Source organism: Triticum aestivum, chromosome 1B (assembly GCF_018294505.1).
Source record: "Triticum aestivum cultivar Chinese Spring chromosome 1B, IWGSC CS RefSeq v2.1, whole genome shotgun sequence".
Classification (NCBI taxonomy): Eukaryota; Viridiplantae; Streptophyta; class Magnoliopsida; order Poales; family Poaceae; genus Triticum; species Triticum aestivum.
In genome coordinates this window covers 366,465,382-366,484,252 of record NC_057795.1, presented here as the reverse complement: position 1 = coordinate 366,484,252, position 18,871 = coordinate 366,465,382, and the positions used below count along the sequence as shown (strand labels likewise).

The window sequence follows — 18,871 nt, the reverse complement described above, 5'->3', positions numbered from 1 at the left end:
AGGCGGCCCACCAGGCCCAGCCCGATTCAACCCAGACACCGACAGGCCCACCAAGCCCTGCGGCCCCGAGGAATCCAGCAGCCGAGCCAAACCTAGGGCATGACCCCCATCCAGCCACCCGCCCGCTGATGCGGCGCCCGCCGCCGGCCGCGGCTCCGACCAGGGCGACGACGGAGCAGCACATCCAGGCAGAGAGCCCAGGTCAGCATTTGAAAACCCAACGGAGAGCGGGGGAGAGCCAAGGATGCTAGGAGAAGGAGACAGCGGAGGACACCTACCAGATTTGCGTCGGCGACTCCAGACATGCTGCAAGCCCGAAGATCCAGCCAACGACAACACCGGCCTCCCCCGACCCCCCGGAGCAAACTTCCGCACCCGGGCCGACGGCCCACCGACTGGCCCCGCCACCGCCCCGAGGACCGGGGTCGCATCCTCCAGATCCGAGGACGACGCATCATCGTCCCCCAGGGCCCAAAACCTGGACCCAGAGAACACCGACGCCGAGCCAGGACGGCCAACCACGGGCGGAGAGCCATGGAGACCCACCAGCAGGCCAAGAGCAGGGGGAGGCGACGAGGGAGAGAGGTGGGGGGGGCGAGGGACGACGAGAGCAGGGAACAGTGGGAGAGGGGAGGGGGAGGGAGGAGTGGAGAGAGGAGCCATGAAGTCTTGCCCTCTGTGTCACAAGCTTTGATGTTTTGGAAGCAAGAAATGAAGTTATCCTCACCCACAGGTGACACCATGTCCGCAGACACGGGCGGCTCGTGGGCATTGACCATTGATGCACAGCTCATCCGCTGCACTCGTCACGGGAATTCAGTTTGCTGCATAAAGGTGGGAGCATTTTCGTTAGCCAGCATGGCAAGATTCCTCTCCTGCTTGCTGGCTAGGCTCTCCTGATCCTACTAGCAACGTCGGTCACTACGAAGGCCATAGAGGAAGGCCGAGCTCACTCCTCCTACACGCCACCGGCGCCAGCTCCGCCGTCTTCTGGCCAACGTGGCCAAAGCCGCCAAACCCCAACAGCGCCACTGGGACCTCTTGGTCTGAGATCACCGCTCGGAGCTCCGCCCCCACCAGAATCAGCGCCGCACCGTCGGTACCGGAGGGCGGCGCCACTCGAACCGCCACCTCCTCCACCACCACTCTCGCCATCGTCAGCCCACCACTCTTAATTAGCAGTAGACACGTGGTTGTAGCCCTCCCACTTCCCCGCATTATCAAGATCGCCACAGATCTGCACTTTGGACTTTGGAGTTTACTGTCAGTCTTAGCCAATCTTCAATCAGCAATGTGACAATATGAATTTTTTAGTTCCCTTTGATCCGTGAGAATTTTTGCCAGCACGTGTTGATATCGAACTGTTCCATGTGAATTCTTTGACACTTATCTTTCTCGAAGTGTTGTCAGCAAGAAATCTTTGGATGTCTACAGAGCTCAGTCGCTGGTTGCATTGACAAACAAGCCATGTGCGCCCTCTAATAGCAGGCCATGCGCCCCAAGATTTCCCAAATAAATGCAAACCTGTCAACCACCCCAGATTTTTACTACTATATGTTCAGATCATCACTGTGAGAGCAGCAGTGTTCATTTCCTTTTTCTCTTGCGTCCAAGATGAGGCTGTTCTTCAGGCTCTTCGCCGTCTTAGCCATCATGGCTGCTCTGTCGGCTACAAATGTGCCGTCGCCAGTTGGTGTGTGGGCGAGGACGCCGGGGAGAGCGCCACCTTCGCCGACGCCGTCCGCGCTCAGGGGCCGTGTGAAGCCGATTAATCCCGCGCCACAGCCTCCGCCACCAGCGGAGATGGGTAGAGTGCGACCATTGCGTTCACCGCCTCCGCGACCATCACCAAATCACCAGGGAAGCGTCGGCTCTACAAACTTTCCTCCACCACCATTACGGTGCCACTAGATCTATGTTTCGACTTAATCTTGATCTGTAAAGATCATGTTATTGGTTCTCTTTACCAAGAACGCTTCCGTGTAACGCTTGTGTAAACACCGTGTTGTGAAACATGCTGAGATTCATGCTTTACCTTTTCTACTATCTTCACAAGTACTCCCTCCGTTCATTACTATTAGATGTTCTATTTTTTTTAAATGGGATATATGTAGACGCGTTTTATTGTGTTTGTTCACTCATTTCTGTCCATATCTAGTCTATATTGAACGATCCAAAACGTCTTATAACAGTGATAAGAGTGAAAGGAGTGAAAATTGCTTTTGGAGCTCGGCCTGCATGGAGGCCTCCAAATTCAAATTTCAAAATTCATGAAAATTCATTTTTTGATGTTTCAAAAAATTCTGAAACAAAAAATATAGATATGCATGAAGGCATAACACACATGTGTGTATATTTTCAGGGCAAAATAGGTTGAAATGAGGGTTATGCAAAAAAAGGGACTTTTTAACACATGATATTGTTCATCCTCCCATGTCATGAATTTGTCTTTTTTTTCTAGTACTTTCAAGGTATTTCATAAGTTTTCACACATATACATAACATCCTTGTTTACTTGCACAAATTTTTTCAGATATTTTTGGAACGGGAAGTTTGAATTTTGATTTTTTTTTCAAAATTTCAAGCTCCAGTGAGCTCGGTCACCAAAAAGGCGTTCTCGTGAACGGAGATAGTACGTTGTAATCGTATGTTTATCTTGAGAAAATAAACTGAACATGACAGTCTACGTCCAGTGCGCTTACGAGAGTACACACTCACGTGTCCAAAATTTGACTTAACACATAACGTGCATTGTAATTTTTTCAATACTAGACACTCGTGTGGCCGAAATTTGACTTAACACGTGACTTAACACATGACGTAGTACATTGTAATTGAACGTTTTTCACATGCAAGGGCTAAATTTAAGATAAAAACTATACATTTGCAGATCTAATCTACGTAGTATGAAGCTATCTATGAAGTATGAGATCACATGAGTTAGTATGAGATCACCTGAGTTTCAGAGAGGCTATCTATGAAGCTTAAGTGCAAAGTGGACATGGAGGCTCTATGTTGGAAATTTTATTCCACGATCAGCGGCCTGGTCCATCGCTGCCTCTCCTGGCGTGGGGTGGCACGAGCTGCTCGCGTTGACAACTTGGTATGTGTGGTGGGAGTGGTGACAGACGATGGGAGAGGAAAGCGTCCAGGCGCTAGTCCACTCGGTGCACGCAATTCTGGCCCTTTCCATGAATTTTTGTAGAGCAAAGAGGCCAAGTTCTGGCATTGCGTGACATGGATGGATCAAACCTCCATCTGATTTCATTGCAGTAAACATGGATGAATCTCTCCTTAGTGATGACGTGCGAGGAGCAACAGGGGTGGTTCTCAAAGATGAGCATGGTACTTTTATTGTTGCTAGTAGAAGACGAGTCGATTTCATTTGTGATGCCGTTACAACGAAGACCCTTGCTTTGAGAGATGGTCTCCTCTTAGCTTCGGAGATTGGAGGCATGAGATTACTTGTGCAGTCTGATTAGTGATTATAACAATGAGAGATTAAGAAAATTATATAGGGTCGTGGCGGATATGAAGAATGTACTTTTTTGTGTAGAGGTTTTGCAATTATTAAAATCAGTGTCCTACATATATCTTAGTATGCAACTTGCTGATGATGTAACTATTTAACACAAGTAATAAAGATGCTATGAAGGCTTTCTCTCAAAGAAAAAGGAGAACTAATCAATGAAATAAGCTTACAGTTCCTCCCGAGTCCCCACTAAACCTCTTGCCAACCTGGCGCCCCTACCCTTAATTTCCATCCAACCAGAAAATGCACACTTGCGCGTAAGTTAATTCCGTAGATTAATTCATGTAGATGTAGCGTTTCTCATTAAGTGTCTCATTCGCTTTCGATTTCTCACGTACCGGTTGATTCTCCCTCTCAACCTCTCAGACCCACTGTTTTTTTAGCTTAGACCATAGAACAATAGTTCTACGGTATTTCATTAAATAATAAAAAGAAATAATTACATGCAGTCAGCAATGAAAGAAAAAGTACATCACCCAATGCCGGCTCTAGGAAAAAGGCCATAAATGATTATAGATTTATTTCAATCTAGTGACTGATCTTGTCTGCTTTGTTCTCCTTAGCTCTGAGTTGTGCTGCCCACATTCCCTCTTTTAGATAGTATAGCCATGTATTTATGCTTTGTGGAGCCGATCTAAATATCTTATCGTTCCTGACCGCACAGATGCTCCAACAGCCCATCATAACAATTTCCAAAGCTATCTCCTTGGGTAACTTACTTAGTATGAGAAGAATCTCATCGTAGGTTGAGATGCCTCTGCATCTTCCTGGTACAAGATGATCCCAACATTCTAGAGCAAATGGGCAGTTCCAAAAAAGATGTATCAATGACTCTTCAGCATCGTCTGAGCATAATGAACAGTTGTAGTCTTGTAGGAACATGTTTTTTCGTTGAAGTAGGTTACTAGTGTTCAGTCTATCATTATGTAAGATCCATATAAAAATCTTGTGTCTTAGTCTGCATAAAGTCTGCCAGAGATTTTTGAAGATGCAGTGAGCATTGCCAGGGCCCATAAGTGCCTTATACATTTTCATGGAGGAATATTGATTGGTTGTACTAGAATATGACCAGTTGTCATCGTTCTATGTAGTATCTTTGTTGTTGATCAGTTGTAGAACTTGATTGAATTGCAGGAATGCTTGCTGGGAGAGGGGCCTGTGAAATTGAGCATTGATGTCTGACTGAGTTACCATAGTGTCTACAGAGCAATTCTTATCAATGGCAAAGGAATGAAGTTCTAGGAATTGTTGCAGCAAATGTTCCCCTGTCCACTTATCTGCCCAAAAATGAATGGTATCTCCTTTTCCTGCCTTACATACAGCATGGGCCTTGAAGTTGGGTAGGATCTTGAGAATAGCTTTCCACCAAAAAGAGTCCACCATCCTTTCTCCAGGTAGACTGTCTTGATAATATGTTTCCCAGATGATATCGACCCATGGGGTGTCCGCCTTATTAAGAAATTTATGTAAGTACTTCATAAGTAAAGCTTGGTTGTGAGTGGCAATGTCTAAAATACCAAGGCCTCCCATTGTTTGGGCTTGCAAACAATGTCCCATGAGATCAACGTAGGTCCAGTCTCTTGTGTCCTAAATTTTCTCCAGAAGCATGGCTTGAGATAAACATTGAGTTGTTTCACCATAGTCTTAGGAATCATGAGGGAGCACATAAAGAAAATTGGCATGCTTGAGAATACTAATTTTATCAGTGTTAATTTATCTCCAGTAGATAGCATTGTGGAGCAACTGAGAAGTCTATTCTCAATCCTTCTCATCATAGGCACAAAATCAAGAACTGTTGGTTTGGTGATGCATAGTGGAAGTCCCAAATATGTGTGAGGCAATGTACCAATTTTGCAGCCCACCAGATTGGATAGAAATGTCATCTTGTTTAGGGGTGTGTTCATAGGAATCATAGTGGACTTGGCATAATTCACTTTCGGACCAGTATAAGCAGCATATAGTAGTAAGTTCTTTATATGATTTAGTTGTCTAGCATATGCATTTGCCACTAGTATGGTGTCATCTGCATACTATATAATTGGGTAATCGGGACAGGTGTTATGCAACAATGGTGGCCCAATCATGTCATGTTGTAAGGCCTCACTGAACATAGTCTGAAGAAGATCAGCTGCTAAGAAAAAAAATCAAAGGTGATAGGGGATCCCCTTGCGTGACTCCTTTCTTGCATGGGAACTGCCTCCCTGGGACTCCATTTAGTAGGATAGATGAAAATCATGTACCATAGATCATTTTTATCCAGTTGATCCACCTATCCCCAAAACCTTTAGCTTTCATAATCTCAATGATAGTATCATGGTTAAGCATATCAAAGGCTTTCTCAAAGTCTAGTTTCAGTAGGATAATCTCTTTACCAGACTGGTGGCATTGATGAATGTATTCATATGCCCAAGCTATGCAGTCTTGAATGCACCTATTATTTAGGATAGCCATACTGATTTCTGTGAAAAATCTTAAGAATAACTATCTGAAGCCTGTTAGCTAACGGCTTAATGATTTTGAGAGTGTGGTTCAGAAGGGAAATAGGTCTGAACTCTGCTGGGGAGGATGCTGAATCACACTTGATCCAACGTCTTGGTCCATTAAGGAGGTGATCGCACGTCGAGCTAGGCAACCGGACTATATAGTTGTAACACTTTCACTTAGCCATAGGAGTTTGACGGTGGGGCTACTATGTAGCCCTTGGTACCTTTGCATGCATCCAAATACGGGCGCGTGTGTACATGATCGGGAAATGGTCCTTCGTTAATGCGAAGGGATCCTAAAGATTCCGATAGGTCTTCGAGTGGTTGAACAGTCTCTCACTATATCATGACAGTCAGTTTTCGACTTTCTCTACTGAGGTGCTCATCCGGAATAACCAGGGTACAACCGCAGTAGTTCTCCTTTGGCCGCCTTAGCCGATAAGAATGGAACGTAAGGCGGCGAACCCAGGAGCCGGGCAAACCCAACATTTGACCAAAGACATGATTCAGAGCTGATGCATATAAGGCCAAACTCGCGACGCCGAACACTCCCGAAGGTATTCGGACTTTATAACGTATACTGGGCTGAGTAACGCCCTTTATTATGAACCCTGTATTCCTAGGTACGTGCATTAGTCTGTCGTGGCGAAATGCCAATAACGGCAGTATCCTCTGTGGGTGTAGTACCCATGGGATGTGTAAGCAACAAGAGACAATAAAGAAGGTTTACACAGGGGCTTAATCTAAAGAGAAACCTTTGAGCAGGGCCCTGCTGCACGTCTGCGCCTTTGTCCCCGTTGTGCCGTGTCCTAGGAGGGTGTCGCACGAATGGTGTCTGTAAAAAGAAAAACTCATGTAGAAGAGTATGACGTAAGCGTGCGAAAAGTTGGCTATCATTAATGGATAGTAAAAGTGTAACATATTGGCCTGTTAATAAGGTCAGGCCAAGAATTGGGCTTTATTAATTATCTATAGCCCCTGGTGTCCTCTATGGGATTAAATGTGTGGTGCCTAGATCAGGTTGATCTGGGCTGCCAGACTCATCTAACTGTGTCCGTGGTCTTAATGACCAATCATGCTTTCTGGTATTAGAGGCCACTTAGAGTCCGGTTGCTGGAGCCATCGCGTATTCCTCCACACGTAAGGGATGCTCTGTGTTTCTGTTAACGGTGATGACGCCACGTGGACCAGGCATTTTGAGTCTAAGGTAGGCGTAATGCGGTACTGCGTTGAAGCGGGCGAATGCCATTCTCCGAAGCAATGCATGATAGCCGCTTTGGAGGGGGGGCGATGGTGAAGAGTAGCTCTTCACTTCTTGAGTTGCCTGGGGAACCGAATGTTACCTCCAGTACGAGGGAGCCCCTACCGTAGGCTTCAATGCCTGGTATCACCCCTTCAAAGGTGGTGTTACTTTGGCTGATTCTGGATGGGTCTATCCCCATCCTGCGGATAGTGTCTTGGTATATTAGATTAAGACTACTGTCGCCGTCCATGAGGACGTGGGTAAGATGCTATCCGTCGATTATTGGGTCGAGCACCAAGGCATCTGATCCTCCATGCCGAATACTAGTCGGGCAGTCCCTGTGATCGAAAGTGATCTGGCAAGCCGACCAGTGGTTAAGTTTGGGTGCGACGGGCTCTATAGCGTATGCGTCTCTGAGCGCGCATTTGTGCCTTCTTGTGGATGTGTGAGTCGTGTGGATCATGTTTACCGTTTTTACCTCTGGTGGGAATTTTTTCTGTCCCCCAGTGTTCGGCTAGCGAGGCTCATCTTCGTCTTCACTTGGTGTTTCTCTTCCCTTGTGTTCGGCATTTAATTTGCCAGCCTGCTTGAAGACCCAGCATTCTCTGTGAGTGTGGTTCGCAGGTTTTTCGGGGGTGCCATGAATTTGGCACAGTCTGTCCAGGACTATGTTCAGGCCGGACGGTCCCTCTTTGCTGCCTTTAAATGGCTTCTTTTGTTGACCGGGTCGAGAGCCCCTGAATCCGGCGTTGATCGTTGTATTGTCCGGACTTTCTTCCTTGTTTTGACATTTGTTTTTATTGCACCGTGGCTTCTCGTTGTCATCCCTGATTTCGGATGTACATGGGTCGCTGGTGCCTTTACGGGCCAACCAGCTATCTTCGCCTGCGCAAAAGCGGGTCATAAGGCTTGTTAAGGCTGCCATTGTCCTCGGCTTTTCTTGGCCGAGGTGTCTGGTGAGCCACTCATCCCGGATGATGTGCTTGAAAGCCGCTAGGGCTTCGGCATCCGGACAGTCGATGATTTGATTCTTCTTAGTGAGGAATCTGTTCCAAAGCTTGCGGGCGGACTCTCTGGGCTGTTGAATTATGTGACTTAAATCGTCCGCGTCCGAAGGTCGGACATAGGTCCCTTGAAAATTGGCCCTGAGAGCATCCTCAAGTTCCTCCCAACTTCCGGTTGAATTTTCGGGGAGGCTTTTCAACCAGTGTCGAGCTGGTCCCTTCAATTGAGGGGAAGGTATTTGATGGCGTGGAGGTCATCCCCACGAGCCATGTGGATATGAAGGATAAAATCCTCAATCCAGACCCCGGGGTATGTCATTCCGTCATATGCCTCTATGTTCACAGGTTTAAAACCTTGTGGAAATTCATGGTCCAGTACCTCTTCAGTGAAGCACAGAGGGTGAGCAGCCCCTCTGTTTCTGGACGTGTTATGGCATGTCGTCGGCTGTTGATGTGTACGGTACTGATTCCGAACTTGTATCGGACCAGTCTGATCGTTTTGGTGACCATAGTCCTGTGCCGGGGCATGTCCTCTAGATCCATAGATGGACCTGGTCGCGCCAGCCTTTTTATCCAGGAGCTCACGTAAATCGTGTGTGTCGTCGGTAGCTGCTCTATTGCGGTTTCGAAGTGGTTTGTTCATCCTATTGGTCGTATTGTTCTTCGGTGGAATGGCCTCGTCGTCGAATTCTGGTAGCAGCTTGCGCTTTGGATAGCTCTTTGTTTGGCGATCATCGTCGTACTTTTCTTCAGTGTCTAGTACTTTATTCCATCTGTGATTGAGCGTTTCCTGTGTGGCTTTAAGCTTTTGCTTCTGCTTATTTAGACTTCTCGCAGTGGCCATAAGCCTTCTGTGGAGGTTATCTCGTTCCAAGCGTGTTTCCGGGATGATGAATGTGTCATCGTCCGGGCTGTGCTCCTGTCCCGGGATAGTTTGATGAGTTCGTCCCTCGGGGTCACTGTGATCGGGCGTCTGCTCCGGGCTGTGTTTGGCGTGACCTGGCTCATCCTGCTCCATCGCTAGGTCCATATGGTCATTGTTGCCTTCTGAGTTGACTGGGGTGTCTATCTTTCTAGCACTGTTATCACTATTTTTACTATGACTGGATTTAGATCGGCATCTGCGCCGTTGTTTTGGCTTTTGTCTGGGGGTTTTATCCTCCATTTTGTCGCCATTGTCCTCCTTAGGCGTATCCACTATGTATATATCGTATGATGAGGTGGCAGACCAGCGCCCCGTGAATGGTGGTTCTAAATCGTCTCCTGCGCCGACGTCCATACCGCCGGTGTCATCAGAGTCGGATTCAAGCATGTCTGTTACGTCGTTGATAGTGGCTATGAAGTGGGTGGTGGGTGGACAACGAATTCCTTCGTCGCCTGTTTCCCGCTCGAGCCGGACATAGTTTGGCCAAGAGTCTCCTGATAATGAGAGAGACTTTAATGAGTTCAGAATGTCGCCAAAGGGCGAGTGTTGGAAGATATCCGCAGCGGTGAACTCCATTACCGGAGCCCACCCGGATTCGGCGGGCTCGGGAGTGCGCGAACTGGAACCTACAACCGGATACGAGTCCGGGGGTCCGGTGTCACAAACTTCCTTGGGGGTGAAGTCTGTGTTCGGATCTACTGCCGATGGGTGTGTGGCCTCCGGGGCGGGGTCCATCCACCCATCCTCGGGCGACGCAATCTGCCCCAGATTTAGGTCCGGGGCTCCTGCAGGGGCGATATCCGAGCATTGTCCGACAGCAGGTCAAAGCCGTGCTCATCGTGACTGTCCGGCGCTCCTGGCATAGGCCTGAATCCGTTAAAGATCAAGTCTCCGCGGATATCGGCCGTGTAGTTTAGGTTTCCGAACCTGACCCAATGGCCAGGGACGTAGTTGTCGATCTGCTCCAGATGGCCAAGCGGGTTGGCCTGCAGTGCGAAGCCACCGAACACGAAGATCTATCCGGGGAGAAAAGTCTCACCCTGGACCATGTTGTCGTTGATGATTGAAGGAGCCATCAAGCCTTACAGCAACGACACAGAGGAACTATCAATGAAAGCACCAATGTCGGTCTCAAAACCGACGGATCTCGGGTAGGGGGTCCCGATCTATGCGTCTAAGGCTAATGGTAACAGGAGGCAAGGGACATGATGTTTTACCCAGGTTCGGTCCCTCTCGATGGAGGTAAAACCCTACTTCCTGCTTGATTGATATTGATGATATGAGTGTTACAAGAGTTGATCTACCACGAGATCGCAGAGGCTAAAGCCTAGAAGCTAGCCTATGATGATTATGATTCTGTCTCTAAGGACTAAACTCTCCGGTTTATATAGACACTGGAGAGGGCTAGGGTTTACATGGATTCGGTTACAAAGGAGGAAATATAATATCCGGATCGCCAAGCTTGTCTTCCACGCAAAGGAGAGTCCCATCCGGACATGGGACGAAGTCTTGAGTCTTGTATCTTCACGGTCCAACAGTCCGGCCAAAGTATATAGTCCGGCTGTCCGGATACCCCCTAATCCAGGACTCCCTCGGGTATGTCTCCATATAAAATGGTTTATGGAAAAGCTTGTCACTTACCTCTCGAACTAGAACATAAGGCATATTGGGCTATTAAAGAGCTCAATTATGATTTCAAACTTGCTGGTGAGAAGAGGCTATTTGACATTAGCTCACTTGATGAATGGAGAACCCAGGCCTATGAGAACGCCAAACTGTTTAAATAAAAAGCTAAAAGATGGCATGACAAAAGGATACAAAAGCGTGAGTTTAATGTAGGTGATTACGTTTTGCTATACAACTCTCGTTTAAGATTATTTGCAGGAAAACTTCTCTCTAAATGGGAAGGTCCTTACGTTAACGAGGAGGTCTATCGTTCCGGTGCCATAAAAATCAACAACTCCGAAGGCACAAATCTGAAGGTGGTGAACGGTCAAAGAATCAAACATTATGTCTCAGGTAATCCCATAAATGTTGAAACCAATGTTATTGACATCGTAACCCCGGAGGAGTACATAAGGGACACTTTCCAGAACGTTTCAGCCTCCGAAAAAGAATAGGTATTTGGTACGGTAAGTAAACCAACTCCAAAACTTCTCAAATAGCAATTTTTCTATTTTTCGAATATTTAAAAAATTAGGAAAATAAGAAGTAGTCCGGAAGGGACACGAGGCATCCACGAGGGTGGAGCCCTACCCCCTGGGCGTGCCCCCTGCCTCTGGACACCTTGTGTGCCCTCCGGACTCCGTTTTCTTGCATGATACTTCTTTTGGTCGGTAAAAATTCATTATATAATCTCCCGAAGGTTTTGACCCCCGTACCACGACAAAATCCTCTGCTTTTGTTTCGAGCTATTTTTCTGACAGATCTAGATCACCATGACGTCTCCAAGCACCCTAAGGACAAGTTTTTCGAGAAGGTCATCAACCCTTACCTCGTGGAGGTCTCGCAACACCCTCAAACCATTGAGATTCGTGAGGGGGTGCTGCACATCTGCGATGTTGATGGACCGAGGAGGACCGGAAGCGTGGAGACAAGACTCAAAGCAATGGAGCAACAAGTTTTCAAGTGCCAAGGGATGGTGGAACACGGACTCAACGCCAACCACATGATGATCGCGGAGTTCACCAACAACCACAAGCTGGATGCCAAGAACATTGGGGAGACCATCTTTAAGCTTCACGAGAAAATCGAGCACCTCCAAGGCCAGATCTATGACCTGCAAAACCAAAACTATGAGTATGACTATAGATTAAAGAGGATGAGTTTGGTTGAAGATTTGAGGATCCTGGAGACTCGATCATCTTTCTATGATGGTGAGCCTATGCCTTGGAAGATGGACGACAAGCCTACATCATCAACAACTCCAACATCACCACCTCCGAAGAAAGATACATAAACACATGGGTATGGGCACTCCCCTTGGCAACTGCCAAGCTTGGGAGGTGCCCCGGTATTGTATCACCATCACACCTCTATCTCTACCGTTTTTCTTAGTTCGATACTTTTGGTTATATCTTGATCTAGTAGAATAAAGTTTTAGTTTGATCTTGTTTTGAGTTTTGTGTTGTTCCCTGTTTATGTAATCAAGTCCGTGAGCTATATATAATAAATATTAGTTTTGAGTTGAGGGCTTAGCCACCTTGCTATGATCTTTAGGGAATAAAAGAAAGAATAAAAAGATCATATTGATCTTATGGAGAGTAATGACTTCACATATAAAGAGTATGATGAATAAAAGTTGTTGAAAGTTGACAAACGTAGTTTTGGTCATCATTGCAATTAATAGGAAGTAATAAAGAAAGAGAGGTTCTCACATATAAATATACTATCTTGGACATCTTTTATGATTGTGAGCACTCATTAACATGCTAAAAAGTTGATGTTGGACAAGGAAGACAATGTAATGAGTTATGTTTTCTTATATCCAAAATAAATTATATTGTCATGGATCATCCTACATGTTGAGCTTGCCTTTCCCCCTCATGCTAGCCAATTTCTTTGCACCAAGTAGAAATACTACTTGTGCTTCCAAACATCCCTAAACTCAGTTTTGCCATGAGAGTCCACCATACCTACCTATGGATTGAGTAAGATCCTTCAAGTAAGTTGTTATCGGTGCAAGCAATAAAAATTGCTCTCTAAATATGTATGACTTATTAGTGTGAAGAAAATAAGCTTTATACAAGCATGTGATATGGAAGAAATAAAAAGCGACGGACTGCGTAATAAAGGTCTTTATCACAAGTGGCAATATAAAGTGACGTTCTTTTGCATTAAGATTTTGTGCATCCAACCATAAAAGCGCATGACAACCTTTGCTTCCCTATGCGAAGGGCCTATCTTTTAATTTTTTTTGTCTTCTACCTTATACAAGAGTCATGGTGATCTTCACCTCTCCTTTTTGCACTTTATCCTTTGGCAAGCACTATGTGTTGGAAAGATCCTGATATATATATATATATATATATATATATATATATATATATATATATATATATATATATATATCCAATTGGATGTAGGTTTTCATAAAGTAATATTGTTGACATTACCCTTGAGGTAAAAGGTTGGGAGGCGAAATTATAAGCCCCTATCTTTCTCTGTGTTCGATTAAAACTTCATACCCATAAGTATTGCGTGAGTGTTAACAATTGTAAAAGACTAAATGATAGTTGAGTATGTGGACTTACTGAAAAGCTCTTATATTGATTCTTTCCGATGTTATGATAAATTGCAATTGCTTCAATGACTCTGATTATAGTTTGCTAGTTTTCAATGAAGTTTCAGATTCATATTTTACATTGCGAATAGATTGTTACTTTAGCATAAGAAATCATATGACAATATATATGTTGCTGTTCTAAGAATGATCATGATGCCCTCATGTCTGTATTTTATTTTATCGGCACCTCTATCTCTAAACATGTGGACATATTTTGCGATATCGGCTTTCGCTTGAGGACAAGCGAGGTCTAAGCTTGGGGGAGTTGATACGTCCATTTTGCATTGATATTTATTTCATTATGGGTTGTTACTACACATTATGTCACAATACTTATGCCTTTTCTCTCTTATTTTACAAGGTTTACACGAAGAGGGAGAATGCCGGCAGCTGGAATTCTGGGCTGGAAAAAGAGCAAATATTACAGACCTATTCTGCACAACTCCAAAAGTCCTGAAACTCCAAAAAGTCAGTTTTGGAATATATTAAAAATATTGGGCGAAGAAATCACCAGAGGGGGGCCGCCCACTGTCCACGAGGGTGGAGGGCACGCCCCCTGCCTCATGGGCCACCTAGCAGCCCCCCCCCCCCCTCGATGCCCATCTTTTGCTATATGGTGTCTTTTGCCCTGAAAAAAATCATAAGGAAGCTTTCGGGACGAAGCGCCGCCGTCTCGAGGCGGAACCTTGGCGAAACCAATCTAGGGCTCTAGTGGACCTATTCTGCCGGGGAAACATCCCTCCGGGAGGGGGAAATCGTCACCATTGTCATCACCATTGATCCTCTCATCGAGAGGGGGTCAATCTCCATCAACATCTTCATGAGCACCATCTCCTATCAAACCCTAGTTCATCTCTTGTATCCGATCTTCGTCTCAATACCTCAGATTGGTACCTGTGGGTTGCTAGTAGTGTTGATTACTCCTTGTAGTTGGTACTAGTTGGTTTATTCGGTGGAAGATCATATGTTCAGATCCTTTATGCATATTAATACCCCTCTAATTATGAACATGAATATGATTTGTGAGTAGTTAAATTTGTCCTTGAGGACATGGGAGAAGTCTTATTATAAGTAGTCATGTGAATTTGGTATTCGTTTGATATTTTGATGAGATGAATGTTGTCTCTCCTCTAGTGGTGTTATGTGAACGTCGAATACATGACACTTCACCATTATTTGGGCCTAGGGGAAGGCATTAGGAAGTAATAAGTAGATGATGGGTTGCTAGAGTGACAGAAGCTTAAACCAAACCCTAGTTTATGCGTTGCTTCGTAAGGGGCTGAGTTGGATCCATATGTTTCATGCTATGGTTAGGTTTACCTAAATTCTTCTTTCGTAGTTGCGGATGCTTACGAGAGGGGTTAAGCATATGTGGTATGCTTGTCCAAGGAAGGGCAGTACCCAAGCACCCGTCCACCCACATATCAAATTATCAAAGTACTGAACGTGAATCATATGAGCATGATGAAAACTATCTTGACGATAATTCCCATGTGTCCTCGGGAGCGCTTGGCCTTATATAAGAGTTTGTCCAGGCTTGTCCTTTGCTACAAAAAGGATTGGGCCACCTTGCTGCACTTTAGTCACTTTGTTACTTGTTACCCGTTACGAATTACCTTATCACAAAACTATCTGTTACCTATAATTTCAGTGCTGGCAGAGAATACCTTACTAAAAACCGCTTGTCATTTCCTTCTGCTCCTCATTGGGTTCGACACTCTTACTTATCGAAAAGACTACGATAGATCCCCTATACTTGTGGGTCATCACTCATGCTACTGAATAGGGCCAACAAAGTGATTGTGTTGGTTAGGATGGAAGTTGGCCTGATTTGGGATGGGGTGGGGATTCCCATGGTGGTGAATTGGGTCCTCATCATGTGGTTATTCTCCAAGAATGTGGTGCTAGAGGATTACCACTGGTACTGTTAGAGAGTCTGAATTGTCCCCATCCCCAAAGACAATGTTGGTTGGGATATCATGAAGTTCCTCTACCTTAATCTTAACCATCTGATTTACACGTGTGCTCCTCACTGGATCCCACATCACAAACTTCCGAAACTTACTAACAGTGTCATTTATATCTTGAATATTTATCCTGTCAAAAGGGTACCCATAGAGCAGTATCCACACCACTCTATTAAGGACTAACTTTCTCCAATTTAGACCTCTATTATGTTTCTCAAAAAATGACATGCACATCCATGTACCGATGAGGACTATATTGAGCAGATCATCTCGGTCAAAAACACTATTGACTCCTTATTACGTCCCTTGAATTCGTTTTTTTCTCAGTACACCTTTTGGAGCTTTCAGAAGGGAGAACATATATAAAGGCAGGCATTTGTCAGAACCACCCCATATCTAACTAAAATTAAATTTCCAATCCATCATGCCATCTTCTTCTCAATCTTTTCCTACACTGAGTTCCAATGATTTTTTTAAAGACTTTTATCATCAATAGGCTGCATTAGCAGCTTCCCAATGGCATATTTGAAGATTTCCTTGTAAGCTTGTTTTTTATCCTCAACAACACCCAAAGATGTCTCACCGAAAATTGATCTTTAACCCAGACGTTTGTTTAAATAGGCATAGTATGTATTTCTGACTCCTCGCTTTGTACATATCATTCCCCAATAGAAAAATTATAACATCAACATACTTAAGAATGGCCAAATCACCATCAATCAAGTGAGGCACCAGACCCCCAATCACTACCTTGTCTTGTGTTTGCTTAATCATCATGGCTAGCCCATCAACAAGTATCAATAATGGTGATAAAGGATCCCCCTTTCTCGATCTTTTGAATGTGGGGAAGTAAGGTCCAATATTGTCATTCACCTTAATGGCAACTCTCCTTCCTCTGATAGTTCTCATCGCCCAATTACACCATTCATCTCCAGACCCTTGAGCTGCATGATTTGATACTAAAAGGACCATTTTACTTTATCATATGCTTTCTCAAAGTCTATCTTGAGAAGCACCCATAAAGTTTGAGCACATCTGACCTCATATAATCTCTACATGATGTATCTTTCCTTGATTTTGTGTGTCCCCTACAACCTTATCAGTGATCACCCACAATCTATTAGCTAAAACTTTAGTTAGTATCTTGTAAATAACATTCAACAAATATATGGGCCTGAAATTCAGAATTATATATCAGCATCAGACGCCTATTAGAGAAATGATTCCTTGATTGAGTCTCTCAGTCTCCAATTTTAATATATGAAAAGCAATGAACCAGCTTCCATATCAGAATCTGGCCACATTTGATGAGTTTGTTCAAATGCATCAACAAATTCAACATCGAGCAACTCATGAGTAGCTCAAGGAAGGTTTGACTGAACATTTGTGGCCGGTTAAAGGGGACAACAACAACATATGTGCGAGTTGAATTCAAATTTGAATTATTTTATTTGAAAACTTAGTTGGATTCTAATACTTAGATTAGAACTGTTGTCGCATTTGAATATTATCATCGACCATTTAATATGCTATTATTTTGAGCTCGCGGACTTAAAAAAAGAGGCGGAAGTTTTATGGGACAAGGTTGGATGGACGGCTCCGCATCACTATTCGCGGACTAGTCCGGACCATTCCGGAGACAAATAGTGTGTTTGCTTCATGGGTTGGCATTGAAGATGCCCTAAGATCGCAGTTTCATTGTTCAAATGCATAATTATTATTGCATTCGAGCATAAGTTCTACCATCTTCAAGGAGAAGTGTACTACCATCTTTAATACTCTCTCCGTCCTCAAATAAGTGTCTTAAACTTAGTACAACTTTGTACTAAAGCTAGTACAAAATTGAGACGCTTATTTTAGGACGGAGGGAGTACTTAATAATACAGAAAATATCATATCAACAAGGTCTAAAACTATCCAAAAGATTTTCCATTAATCAAAATAAAATAAATTTATATACAAATACGAATTGGATTGCTCTTAAGCTAATAAAGATTTTCCATTATATCAGCAAGCACCTCCCTCGGCTAATCTGAAGAGCAGAAGATTTAATCTCCTAGCAATGCAATACCTCCATAGACATTGTAATTAGACAAAGAGGTTGCCTGAATAATCGCTCGTTGATGTTACCACGAGATGATGAGATATTGAGCAAACAATGGCATAAGAAATACAAATAAAATTAAAAATAAATTATGGGCAAGGACCAAAACAAACAGATTGGCTAAGATCGACAAGAGAAAATGAAGAGACGAAGCTCGTCACGTGCATAGTGAATTATCTCTGGTTGATAGATAATTTTGTTGGCTACACTGCGGGAGCAACCACCTCATGTGAATTTATAAAGTGAGCAAAGGAGGGGAAGGAGGAACCTGAGAGGGGGTTGTTGGCCAAAGGCAAGGTTACGGGGTTGCCCTTGTGCTGTCGTTTGATTTGAATCCAATGATGTGCACCGAGATTGTCCGGTAGACTTGGGAGACTTCAACGTTATATGAGATCATAGCTTAATGGCCTAGACTAGGCCCAACTAAATGTACCATGCCTTGTGCGTCGGGCTTCTACTGGAAATAGGTTATCCCTAAAAAAAAGGAATTACATTCATGTTTTATAAAATATTCAAAATTCTAAAAAAAATTGTTTGCATTTCAAAAAAAGTCCAAAAATTCTAATTATATCTGTTTTTTAAAAATATTAGAAAATTTTCAATTTCTGAAAGAAGTTCAGATTAAAAAAATCCAATTATCCATGAAAACATTTTCATAAATCCTAAATTTGTTCGTCCTTTTCAAAAATGTTGTATTCCAACAAAAAATAAAAGAATTTTCATTTTCGAAAAAGAAAATCATGTTTAAAAAATATTTTTCATATTTTCAAAAACAGCATTTGAGTTATTTTGAAAAAATATTTGTTCTTCGTGTTTTTGTGAGAGCACAGAAAAATAAGGCTACATTAACCAGCTTGCTTTTTTTAGGGTCATTAACGAGCTTGCTACAGTAGGCGATCCGCTACTACACTAATGAGCTGGCCCAGTCGAGGCGCGCCCTGTGCGTCGGGCCTCCATTCGATGCAGTGCGCATCATATAGAAGGTCTCACTCGCCACACTAGTTGGGTTGCACGCTTTGTTGTTCTTTGCTTTCTGAAAAAAAACGACTACCTTTTTTGTATATATTAATTTTGAAAAATGGTGAAATAAAAACTGTTCGTACATTTTAAAAAGTTCACAAATTCAGTAAAAATGTTCAAAAATTTAAAAAAAATCATGAATTTGAGCAAAGGTTCGTGAAAAGTGGTCGCGAATAAAAAACAAAGAGAAAAAGGTAAAGGAACCAAACGAAACCCGTCTTAAAAAAACCGCCTTAGAGAAACTTGCAAACCCTCTATAAGGTTCCCAAAATTGGTGGGAAAAAGACTTACATGGGTTGGCCCTCATA

At 43.9% G+C, this 18,871-nt stretch overlaps 1 non-coding gene across 1 annotated transcript; it reads right to left on the bottom strand.

The window, feature by feature from the left end:
- Positions 1–17,412: 17,412 nt before the first annotated feature.
- On the bottom strand, positions 17,413–17,546 carry LOC123152261 (small nucleolar RNA snoR77). Its single transcript, XR_006476082.1, has one exon. It is a non-coding gene; the product is annotated as a small nucleolar RNA snoR77 (small nucleolar RNA).
- Positions 17,547–18,871: the final 1,325 nt, after the last annotated feature.